The following is a 12264-nucleotide window of genomic DNA, read 5'->3' as shown; positions in this document are numbered from 1 at the left end:
CAGATCTTCTGAAGAATTCAGTGTATTGAAAAAATAAAGAAGTTGACTGAATACCTAAGCAGCAATGCTAATGGCTGAAAAAGCCTAATTTTTTTTAGTTTTTTGAGGGATCTCCTATTGTTTTCCACAGTGGCTGCACCAATTTATGTTCCCACCAACAGTGTACAAGGGTTCTGTTTAATCCACATCCTCGCCAACATTTATTTGTGTTCTTTTTGATGATAGCTCTTCTGACAAGTGTGAAGTGATAATCTCATTGTGGTTTGATTTGCATTTCCCTTGTGATTGGTGATACGGAGTATCTTTTCATGTGCCTGGTGGCTGTCTGTATGTCTTCTTTGGAAAAATGTCTGTTCAGATCATCTGCCCATTTTTTCATTGGGTTGTTTTTTGTTGTTATTATTGTTGTTGAGGTGTATGAGCTGTTTATATATTTTGGATATTAACCCGTTATTGGCCATATCATTTGCAAATATTTTCTCCCATTCAGTAGGTTGTTTTTTCATTTTGTTTATGGTTTCCTTTGCTGCATGAAAACTTTTAAGTTTAATTAGGTCCCATTTGTTTATTTTTGCTTTTATTTCCTTTGCTTTAAGAGACTGATCCAAGAAAATATTGCTATGATTTATGTCAAGAGTGTTCTACTTATATTTTTTTTCCAGGAGCTTTATGGTTTCTGGTCTTACATTAGGTCTTTCATCCATTTTGAGTTTATTTTTGTATCTGGTTTCAGAGAATGTTCTAATTTCATTCCTTTATATGTAGCTATCCAGTTTTCCCAGCTCCACTTATTGAAAACACATCTTTTCTCCATTGTAGTTTTGCCTCCTTTGTCATAGATTAATTGACTGTAAGTGTGTGGGTTTATTTCTGGGCTTTCTATTCTGTGCCATTGCTATATGTGTCTGTTTTTATTCCAGTACCATGCTGTTTTGGTTACCTTAGCTTTGTAGTATAGTCTGAAGTCAGGGAGCATGATTCCTCCAGCTCTGTTCTTTCTCAAGATTCTTTTGGCTATTCAGGGGCTTTTGTGTTTCCATACAAATTTTTAAATTTTTCTAGTTCTGTGAAAAATGTCATTGGTATTTTGAAGGAATTGCATTGAATCTGTAGATTGCCTTGGGTAGTATGGTCATTTTAACAATATTGATTCTTCCAATCCAAGAACATGGTATATCTTTCCATCTGTTTGTGTCATCTTCAATTTCTTTCGTCAGCATCTTATAGTTTTGAGGGTACAATTATTTTGCCTCCTTAATTAGGTTTACTCCTAGGTATTTCATTCTTTTTGATGTGTTGGTAAATAGGATTGTTTCCTTAATTCGCTTTCTGATAGTTCATTATTAGTGTATAGAAATGCAACAGATTTCTGTATATTAATTTTGTATCCTGCAATTTTATCAGATTTATTGATGAGCTCTAGTAGTTTTCTGGTGGCATCTTTATGTTCTATGTATAGTATCACGTCACTTGCAAATAGTGACAGTTTTACTTCTTCCTTTCTAATTTGGATTCCTTTTATTTCCTTCTACCATATGACCCAGCAATTCCACTCCTGGGTATATATCTGAAAAAAACAAAAACACTAATTCGAAAAGATACATGCACCCCAGTGTTCATAGCAGCACTATTTACAGTTGCCAAGATGTGGAAGCAACCTAAGTGTCCATCAACAGATGAATAGATAAAGAAGATGTGGTATACATATATATACAATGGAATACTACTCTTTGGTGAGGAAGTTGCTTCTGATCTTCTAAGAACACTTGATTGCAGGTGCTGTTGGAGCCATCACGCCATCAGGTTCCAATGATCCCAATTCCAGCTTTAATCTCATTGCAAAGCATATCATTTCTTCAAATATTTATTGTGTTTCACATTATCACTTCCACTTTTACTATCTCATATCTGCTTAGTACTTCTATCTTATTTCATCCTTCCCCTCCCTATGGGAGACATTAAAGCAGAGTAGTTAAAAGCATTGACTTTGGAGTCAGGTGGGACACAAATTTTATAAGATTATCCTGGTTTTGTCACTTATTAACTTTTGAACTTGTACAAATTACTTAACCTAATGGGGCTCAGTTTTCTTATACAGGCAGACCTCGTTTTATTGTGCTTCACTTTACTGCACTTTGCAGATACCTTTTTTTTTTTTTTTTAACAAGTTGAGGGTTTGTGGCAGCCCTGTGTCCAGGAAGTCTGTTGGCGCCGTTTTTCCAATGGCATTTGCTCACTTCATGTCCCTGTCACATTTTGGTAGTCCTTGCAGTATTTCAAACTTTTTCATTATTATTATATTTGTTATGGTGATGTGTGATTAGTGATCTGTGATGTTAGTGTTGTCATTGTTTTAGGGCCACAAACTGTGCCGATATAAGACAGGGAAGTTAATCGATAAATGTTGTGTGTGTTCTGAGTGCTCCACCCACTGGCCATTTCCTCGACTCTCTCCCTCCCCTCAGGCCTCCCTATTCCCTGAGACACAACAGTATTGAAATTAGGCCAATAAGTAATCCTACAATTACCTCTAAGTGTGAAAGGAAGAGTCACACATTTCTCACTTTAAATCAAAAGCCAGAAATGATTAAGCTTAGTGAAGAAGGTATATTAAAATCCAAGACTGGCCACAAGCTAGGCCTCTTGCACCAAACAGTTAACCAAGTTGCAAATGCAAAGGAGAAGTTCTTGAAGGAAAATAAAAGTGCTACTCCAGTGAACACACAAAAGATAAGAAAGCGAAACAGCCTTATTGCTGATCTGGAGAAAGTTTTAATGGTCTGGATAAAAGGTCAAAGCAGCCACAACATTCCTTTAATCCACAGCCTAATCTAGAGCAAGGCCCTAACTCTTCAATTCTGTGAAGGTTGAGAGAGGTGAACAAGCTGCAGAAGAAGAAAAGTTTGAAGCTAGCAGAGTTTGGTTCATGAGGTTTAAGGAAAGAAGCCGTATGTATAACATAAAAGTGCCAGGCGAAGCAGCAAGTGCTGATGTAGAAGCTGCAGCAAGTTATCCAGAAGATCCAGCTAAGATCATAATGAAGGTGGCTACACTAAACAACAGAATTTCAATAGAGATGAAACAGCCTTCTATTGGAAGAAGATGCCACGTAGGACTTTCATAGCTAGATAGGGGAAGTCAATGCCTAGTTTCAAAGCTTCAAAAGACAGGCTGACTCTCCTGTTAGGGGTCAGTGTAGCTGGTGGCTTTCAGTTGAAGCCAATGTTCAATTACCATTCTGAAACTCCTAGGGCCCTTAAGAATTATGCTGAATCTACTCTGCCTGTGCTCTATAAATGGAAGAACAAAGCCTGGATGACAGCACATCTGTTGACAACATGGTTTACTAAATATTTTATTTCCATTAGTTCATGTCTTTTATTAACCAATATACAGTTACTTGTGTCCTGGTTTGTTGAAACAATCGGTCAGGCAACATTTGCCACAGTAATGTCTGCCAATTGGCTGGCCATAAAAACTCCAGCACCATATTCATCTGAAGGGCGCTCCCGACGAAGGCGACTGATTTTGCCATTCTCATCCACCTTATAGTATTTCAGGACAGCCAGCTTAACCTTCTTTCTCTTATTCTTGTTCTTCTTGGGGGTGGTGTAAGACTTCTTTCTCTTCTTAGCACCACCACGAAGTCTCAACACAATATGAAGAGTGGACCCCTTTTGAATGTTGTAGTCAAACAAAGTACGTCCATCTTCCAGTTGCTTGCCAGCAAAGATCAGTCTCTGCTGGTCAGGGGAAATTCCTTCCTTGTCCTGGATCTTAGCCTTTACATTTTCTTTTGTATCCGAGGGTTCAACCTCGAGAGTGATGGTCTTCCTGTCAGGGTCTTCACGAAAATCTGCAAACTGGCAGCAGTGCCACTGCAGATGGCGGATCCAAAAGAAAGGGTGCGGCACCGGCCCACAGGCTACTAAATATTTTAAGCCCACTTAGTGCTCTGAAAAAAAGAATCATTTTAAAACATTACTGCTCACTGACAAAGCACCTGGTCACCCACGAGCTGTGATGGAGATGTACAGGGAGATTCATGTTGTTTTCCTGCCTGCTAACACATCCATTCTGCAGCTCATGGATCAAGGAGTCATTTCAACATTCAAGTTTTACTATTTAAGGAGCACATTTCCTAAGGCTATAGCTGCCCATAGATAGTGATTCTCTGATGGATCTGGGCAAAGTAAATTGAAAACCTTCTGGAAAGGAAGGGATCACATCTGTGATTCATGTGAAGGGGTCAAAATATCAACAATCACAGGGGTGTGGAAGAAGTTGATTCCAACCCTCGTGGATGACTCTGTGGGGTTCAAGACCTCAGTGGAGGAAGTTATTGCATTTGTGGTGAATAGCAAGAGAACTAGAATTAGAAGTGGAGCGTGAAGATGTGACTGGATTGCTGCAATCTCATGCTAAAACCTTAATGGATGAGAAGTTGCTTCTTATGGATGAGCAAAGAAAGTGTCTTGAGATGGAATCTACTTCTGGTGAAGATGCTGTGAAGATTGTTGAAATGACAACAAAGATTTAGAATATGACATCAACTTAGTTGATAAAGCAGCAGGGTTTGAGAGGATTGACTCCAATTTTGAAAGAAGTTCCACTGTGGGTCAAATGCTATCAGCCAGCATTGCATGCTACAGAGAAATCGTTTGTGAAGGGAAGAGTCAATCAATGCAGCAAACTTCATTGTTGTCTTATTTTAAGAAAGTACCACGGCCACCCCAGCCTTCGGCAACCATCACCCTGATCAGTCAGCAGCCACCAACATCGAGGCAAAAAGCTTACAACTCTCTGAAGGCTTAGATTACGGTTAGCATTTTTTAGCAATAAAGTATTTTTAAATTAAGGTACAAACATCATTTTTTTTAGACAGAAAGATATTGCACACTTAGTAGACTACAGTACAGTGTAAACATAACTTTTATATGCACTGAGAAACCAAAGAATTCACATGACTTGCTGTATCACCATATTCGCTTTATGGCAGTGGTCTAGAACCAAACTTGCAATATCTCTGAGGCAAGCCTATGTGTAGCATAGAGAGAGGAACCAAATCCCCTTCAAATGTTGTAATATTTGAATGTAAGGTGTCAGTCTAATTCATCATCCGAATAATCAGAGGGCCACAGGTGCACATGGGATTGCTGTGGGCAGCCAGGACCTAGGGCGCCCTTCCTAAACGACACGTGCGTGGAGTGGGACCAGCACACTGTCTGGGTCATAGCAAGGGCTTCACACATGCTGTTCTCTCGGACTCAGACACTCCTCTTCCCACTCTTCCCTGGCCGGCTTCTCCTCATTCTTCAGGTCACAGTTTAAATGCCACCTCTTCATAGATGCCATCCCTCACTATCCTGTCCGGGACATCCTTTTCTTTTCTTTCATAAAACTTATTGCAGGCATGAATGAAATAATGCCATTTGCAGCAACATGGATGGACCTGGAGATTATCATACTAAGTGAAGTAAGTCAGACAGAGAAAGATAAATATCATGTGATATCGCTTATATGCAGAATCTTAAAAAAAAATGATACAAATGAACTTACAAAACAGACTCAGAGACTTACAGAGCAAACTTAAGGTTATGGCGGTGGGGAGGGCAGGGTGCAGGGGGAGGGATAGCTTGGGAGTTTGGGATTGACATGTACACACTGCTATATTTAAAATAGATAACCGACAAGGACCTACTGTAAAAAAAAAAAAACAAAAGAAACTTATTGCAGGCATGTATTTGTGTACTTGTTGGTTGCCTCTTTCTCTTTTCTGCTGGAAGCTCCATTTCGGCAGAGACCATATCTGTTTCATCCCCCAGTGTATTCCCAGAGGCTTGCTTACTTCTTGGTAGGCATTCAAATAGTTTATAGAATGAATAAATGAATGTATGAATATTCATTCCTTTTCCCTGTACTAGAGGTTCTCAGTTAGGATGGTTTTGCCCCCTAGGGAACATTTGGCGATGTCTGGAGACATTTTTGGATATCACAGTTGGAGTGAGGTTGCTACTAGCATGTAGTGGGTAGAGTCCAGGTATGCTGCTAAACATTCTACAGTGCACGGGGCAGCCCCCTGCAATGAAGAATTACCCAACCCCAATGTCAGTAGTGATGAGGTCTAGGAATCCTGCCCTATACCCAATGATGTAAGAAATTTCGTTACCCTGAGTGGGTGTACTGATAAAGCTTCTTGTGTTTTAATCTTAAGGATGCATATCATTAAAACGGTGAAAGAGATCAACTAGACTCATTCTGTATCTCAAGAAGTAAGCAGTAGATGACACTAGGAGATATCATAATTTACTCTTAAAGTTCTTTGTAGGTGAGTCGTCTTCTTTGTTTACAATTTATCGTGGTTAATTTCATCCTCTTTCTACACATACTTATTTTTGTACTAAACTAGATGTATGAAAATTATATAGCAGTGTTAGACATACAGTCTGGCCTAATATGTGCAAGGTCCTCTAATGTGTACGGAGTTAAGTCCCTCACAGGCTTTGTCCTCAGTAAGCTTACACTCCTTGACTAATCCCACATGCATATCTCATTCTGGCAGCCTCAGACCATCACTTGGAGTGGTTTATCATTATTCAGGATTTCCTAGGTCCTGAGTAGGTACGTCACTAGAGGAGCAGATGCATGGCCTTGTTATGCGTGTATGAAGACAGAATCCTGTTTGGCCTTCAGCCATCTAGAGTTTAAGCCCACAGAATGGAAAACCCCCATTCTTACAACGTTGTAGTATACAGTGAATCTGTGTTTCAGTTCAGTTAAAGCCCAAAGGATCACAGGGAACATTTCAAATGTTATGGATGATTTTTGCTATGGGAAATGTAGCAGACCATTTCTGCAACTTGCATTTGTCAGGCGCTACTTGTCTATCAGGCACTGTGATAAGCAGTGGGGAGAAGAAGATGAGTGAAACACAGTCCTGCACAGGAGAGAGAGGAGCTCAGGATGTTCCCTGTCTCAGCAGAGTGCGTCTTCATTCACCCGGTTGCCCAGGCTGCAAAACTTGGGATCATTCTTTTTTGTTTTTTAAAGTATTTTTTTAATAAATTTATTTATTTTATTTTTGGCTGCGTTGGGTCTTCGTTGCTGTGCACGGGCTTTCTCTAGTTGTGGCGAGCGGGGGCTGCTCTTCGTTGCGGTGCACGGGCTTCTCATTGCAGTGGCTTATCTTGTTGTGGAGCACAGGTTCTAGGCGCAGGCTTCAGTAGTTGTGGCTTGTGGGCTCTAGAACGCAGGCTCAGTAGTTGTGGCGCGCGGGCTTATTTGCTCCGCGGCATGTGGGATCTTCCCGGGCCAGGGCTCGAACCCGTGTCCCCTGCATTGGCAGGCGGATTCTTATCCACTGAGCCACCAGGGAAGCCCTGGATCATTCTTGACTCCTTGCTCTCACCCCTGTATACAGTCCATCAGCAAACTGTGTTGACTCCATCTCAGACATGTCCACTTCCTCCACAGCCCCCTCTACCAAACCATGTAAACCATCGTTAGCTCTCTCCTGGACTGTTACAATCGTCTGATAACTGGTCATGTTTCTTCCACCCTCTGAATTTTGATTTATGTACTTCAGGAGAGTGTGGCTCTTATAAATTAGAAGTCAGACTTGCCATTCCTCTACTATCTTCCCATTGCCAGTAGAATAAAATCTAAACGTAGATGGTCAAGCTTATGCCAGTCTCTCTGACCACCTCTCCTCCTACTTCTACTGTCCCCTCTACTAAAGCCCTAATATACCAGTTTCATACCAACTGACCTCATCAACTGATATTAGCTTAGCACACTTGGGAGCAGTTCAGTTAGACGTTGGCTTCACCCTCAAAATGTTGAGCATCTGCGGGGGAGATAGATCAGGTTAACATAGCCATGAGATGTACTGAGTCAGTACATGGTTTCTGATGATACGGGGAAGACTTTCTGGAGGAAAAAATCAAGCTCTGTCTTGGAAAATAAAAGAGGCTACAACAAAGCGGATTTGAGAATAGAAGGGGAAATTAACTTGAATATGAACAGAAGTAAAAGAAAGGGTGACAAATGCAGATTTCATGGCTGCAACCTAGAGATGTACCAAGGCGAGGGTGGCATTTTTCAATATGTGCATAGCTGTTTCTTTCCAGCAAAATAAAGGAAAAATTGCCTAAAATCTGTCTACTGTGTACCTTATATCAGGCATCATTCTAGTTACTTTATGTAGCTAGATGAGGTCTAGGAATCCTGCCCTATACCCAATGGGCAGGGTTGTCTCATTTGATTCTTGTGACACTGATATGGCGTTGGTGGCATAATCCCTTTTGAAAACACAGGAAGCTAAGGCAAAAGAGGCTACATTACATGCCAAATATTAAGAGTGGCAGAAGCGATATTTGAATCTAAGTCTCTCTGCTTCCAAAATCCATTGTTTTCCACGAAGACACACTTATCTCCCTATTATGTTGTTAAACTCTTGAAGAATAGAATTTCCCCCCAGCAACATCATCAGTCTCATGGTGAGATCTCACAGGTGACTAGGGAAATGGAAATGATTTTTCGAAGACTTTGGGTATGTTTTTGAAGCAAGTCAGATTTACTCAAAGAAGGTCTTTGTTTTGCCTCCATGACTCTTTGGAAGATCATTTTCTACCAATACAAATGCATTTGATCTGTTAAGCCTGTTCCAAATGAATTGCTCATTTGCTTAAACATAAATTTTGTTTGGAAAACACTTGCCAGTGTAGACACAGCTTCAATATGAATTATGGTGCTTGGAGTGTTCAAGATTGATCGTGGCTGGGCTTGGGGTTCATGTCATATTTTTCTGCAGAAGAGCTTCAGGAAGTTTAGTTATGACACCACGTGAAGTCAGCTTAGTCCATTGGGAATTTTAATTAAGTTCTGGGCAGCCACTGAGTAGACCATATTCTGAGGTCAGTTTTTTCCAAGTAGCCATAGAAAGTTGGACGTGTTTACATGAGTGCCGTTCATGGACATAAATTATAGCCAGTGGGAAGGTTCAGAGGGTAGAAAGTTGGCTCAAAGTTCTCTTTGCAGAATCTTGAAGCCAACTTAACCATCAGAGAGGCATGTTTGCTTCTACTTCTTGAAAATAATACTTGAATTTTAAAAAATTTGGTTCTGGAAGGCTATCTTCTCACTTACAGTCAAATCTAACCCAGGAATTAATTTTTTCAGACCATCAGTGAGTATTCCTGATGCCCAAAGCTCACAAAAATTGCTAAGTTTCTTTTTTGGATTCAATTATATACTTGAATTTTGGTTTTCTTTAAGTACATTTCTCCCTACATGAAATCTTTCCTCTTTAAAAATCTTTGCCGTTCTCTGGATGTGGTGGAATAAGAGGTAGTTGATGACAGAGAGTGGCTGGGCTTAGGCCACTAGTTCAGTGTTCGTTATTTGTAGTCCTGACTTTCCTTCTCACACTATGGATGAAACTGCTTATTTCTCTAGTCGAAACGTCAAAATTTTCTATTTTAAATAAGACTTAAAGCTGCACTTCCCATGTACTGCATAAAAAGGCAGGCTTTAAGTTTGAGGAGAAGGTTGTGAAAATTAAGAATGAATATCTATTTTTCAAATTCTTTTCCTCTCTCCTTCTCCCAGAATCTTTGCTTTGGGGAAGAACAGTAAGTACCATCCCTGCAGCCTCCCTGGCTTCAAAGCTCAGTCATCATTTTATTTCTGTCTCTTCCTCAAAACCTTACCAGTTGCCAAGACTTGTAGTCCTGCATCTAAAATATTCCTCAATGGCCCTTTTCTTTCCTTTGCCACTGTGATCGCTCTCTTTCGTCCAAAAATCAGGGTGATGGCCTACACTCATCCTTTCTCTCCTCCCTAAAAGTGCTGTAGTTTTTCCCACTTAAACATCTCTCTGACCCTCATCGTTTCTTGCCTAAACAGTGAGAAGAGTCTCCTAGTTGGTCGGCTTGACTCTACTCTTGCCTCCATTGCCGTGCTCTGTTTCCATGTCTGTCTCCCTTTTCTAGATCATTAGCTACGTGACAATGATACTCTCCTACTCTATGCTGTCTCTTCAGGACCTATTACAATGCCTGCCATACAGTGTAGATCATTAACATGTATTCAGCAATAAATGTTAGTGAACACCTACTCTGTGCTAAGAACTGGGACTGCAGAAATGAATAAAGCAGACATGGCTCTGCCTTCACGCCACCTAAGATCTAGTGGAGAGAGAAAGACCAAGAACAAGTAAGAAACAAACAAAAATTAAGTTTCATTAAATGGTATGAGTTTAAAAAGCTACGGGATGAGTAGAGAATAACAAAGGAGTTCTTACTTTAGGTATGAGTCACAGAAGCCTGAAAAAGGTAGCAAGCCACATAATGAAAGGGCAAAGAGAATGGCAGACAAAAATCCAGCATGTGCAAAGGTCCTGTGGTAGAAAGAGCTTGGTCTATTTGAGGAACAGAAAGGAGACCAGTATGGCTGAAGCCTAGTGTCATGAAATAAAGCAGAATACCTAGCCCAGGGCCAGGCAGATCAGGGCCACAACCTGAATTTTCATGCAACGGCAAAGGGCTTTAAAGATGAGGATAAGGGCATCAGATAAACATTTGGAAAAGATCAGTCTGGCTGCTATGGGAGGGGCCGGAAGGGGACAGAAAGACTAGTAGGTGCTGTTGTAGGAATCCAGGTATGAGTTATTACATGGATAAATTGTGTCTTGTCTGGATTTCTGTAATTGCTTTCTATCTCTATGTCATCCTAATTCACTTTCCATTCCAGGTTTATTTTTCTAGTGAAGCTTTAATCGCATTTCTCTATTCTACATTTTCGAATACAGAAAAAATTCCAGTTTCAAACTCCTAAGTATGGAATTTAAGACTTCCTGTGACATTCCTCTGTGCAGACTTATCTTGCAGTTTCTTTCTTAGATCGATCCTGTGCTCAAGCCAAACTCTGTTACTCATCACTTCCCAAAGGTTCCCCTCTCTTTCCCACCCCTATGTATTTAATCAGGTGATTCTGCTTGGAAGGCTTTCTTCCTCATTTCTTGCTATTAAGTGTTTGTGCTTCTGATTGGCACTGGCTCAGGCACAGCTGTCCTGTGGTATCTGTGGGGGATTGGTGGCAGGACCCCTGTGGATACCAAACTCCACGGGTGCTCAAGTCCCTTGTACATTGATAAAATGGTGTAGGATTTGCAAGTAACCTACGCACCTCCTCCTGTATACTTTAAATCATCTCTAGATTACTTATAATACTTAATATAATGTACATGCTATGTGAATAGTTCTAAATACAATGTAACTGCTACGCAAATGGTTGCTGAGGTGACAAATTCAAGTTTTGTTTTCTGGAACTTTCTAGAATTTTAAAAAATATTTTCAATCCAGGGCTTCCCTGGTGATGCAGTGGTTAAGAATCCACATGCCAATGCAGGGTACACAGGTACGAGCCCTGGTCTGGGAAGATCCCACATGCCGCAGAGCTACTAAGCCCGTGCACCACAACTACTGAGCCTGCGCTCTAGAGCCTGTGAGCCACAATTACTGAAGCCCACGAGCCACAACTACTGAAGCCCACGTGCCTAGAGCCCGTGCTCCGCAACAAGAGAAGCCACCGCAACGAGAAGCCTGCACAAGGCAACGAAGAGTAGCCCCTGCTCACCGCAACTAGAGAAAAGCCAACGTGCAGCAACGAAGACCCAATGCAGCCAAAAATAAAATAAATAAATAAATTTATAAAAATATATATATTTTCACTCCAAAGTTGGTTGAATCTGCAGATGTGGAACCCACAGATACGGAAGGCCGACTGTACTGAACTTATATGAAACCTTTTTTTATATCAGTAACCAGGAGTGCCTCCCTCATTTGAATCTCTATTTATAGCATGTTTTTCTCTTTTTCCTACCTTGCTCTGTGTTACCTTAGACTCCTGTCATTCCTTTTCTGAATTAACTAGCACCTTGAACATTGCATGAGCTCAGTTATGTTTTTATTGAAATCAATGCATTTCTGTATATTGTAGTATCTAACAAAATAGTGTGTGAGTGTACCTGCGTGTTTAGTGCCCCATAGCTTAGTACTTACTGCATAATTTTAAGGTTATTTTTAAAAGGCAGGTTTGATTTAGAGCCTTAGATACATATTTAGTTTGAATCTTGGAACATCTGGTTCTCAGATATAACAAGCTCATGTGCATGTGTTTGCTCCAGAAAATCCCCCTACTTCCTAAGAATAGTAAGAGCTTAGCACTTACCTCCAAATCATAATCTTTAAACACTGAGATTTC

The 12264-nt window shown here is 40.5% G+C and overlaps 1 pseudogene across 1 annotated transcript; it reads right to left on the bottom strand.

Annotated features, from left to right (window-relative positions):
• Positions 1 to 3396: 3396 nt before the first annotated feature.
• On the bottom strand, positions 3397 to 7546 carry LOC309817639 (ubiquitin-ribosomal protein eS31 fusion protein-like; annotated as a pseudogene). The gene is made up of 2 exons: positions 7409 to 7546; positions 3397 to 3925 (listed from the first exon to the last, which is right to left on the bottom strand). The product of its transcript is annotated as a ubiquitin-ribosomal protein eS31 fusion protein-like (transcript).
• Positions 7547 to 12264: the final 4718 nt, after the last annotated feature.

The sequence above is a fragment of the Grampus griseus genome (genome assembly GCF_964374135.1).
Source record: "Grampus griseus genome assembly, chromosome: X".
NCBI lineage: Eukaryota > Metazoa > Chordata > Mammalia > Artiodactyla > Delphinidae > Grampus > Grampus griseus.
Note: the sequence above shows the minus strand (reverse complement) of the source record. Positions and strands in the feature narration are given on the sequence as shown.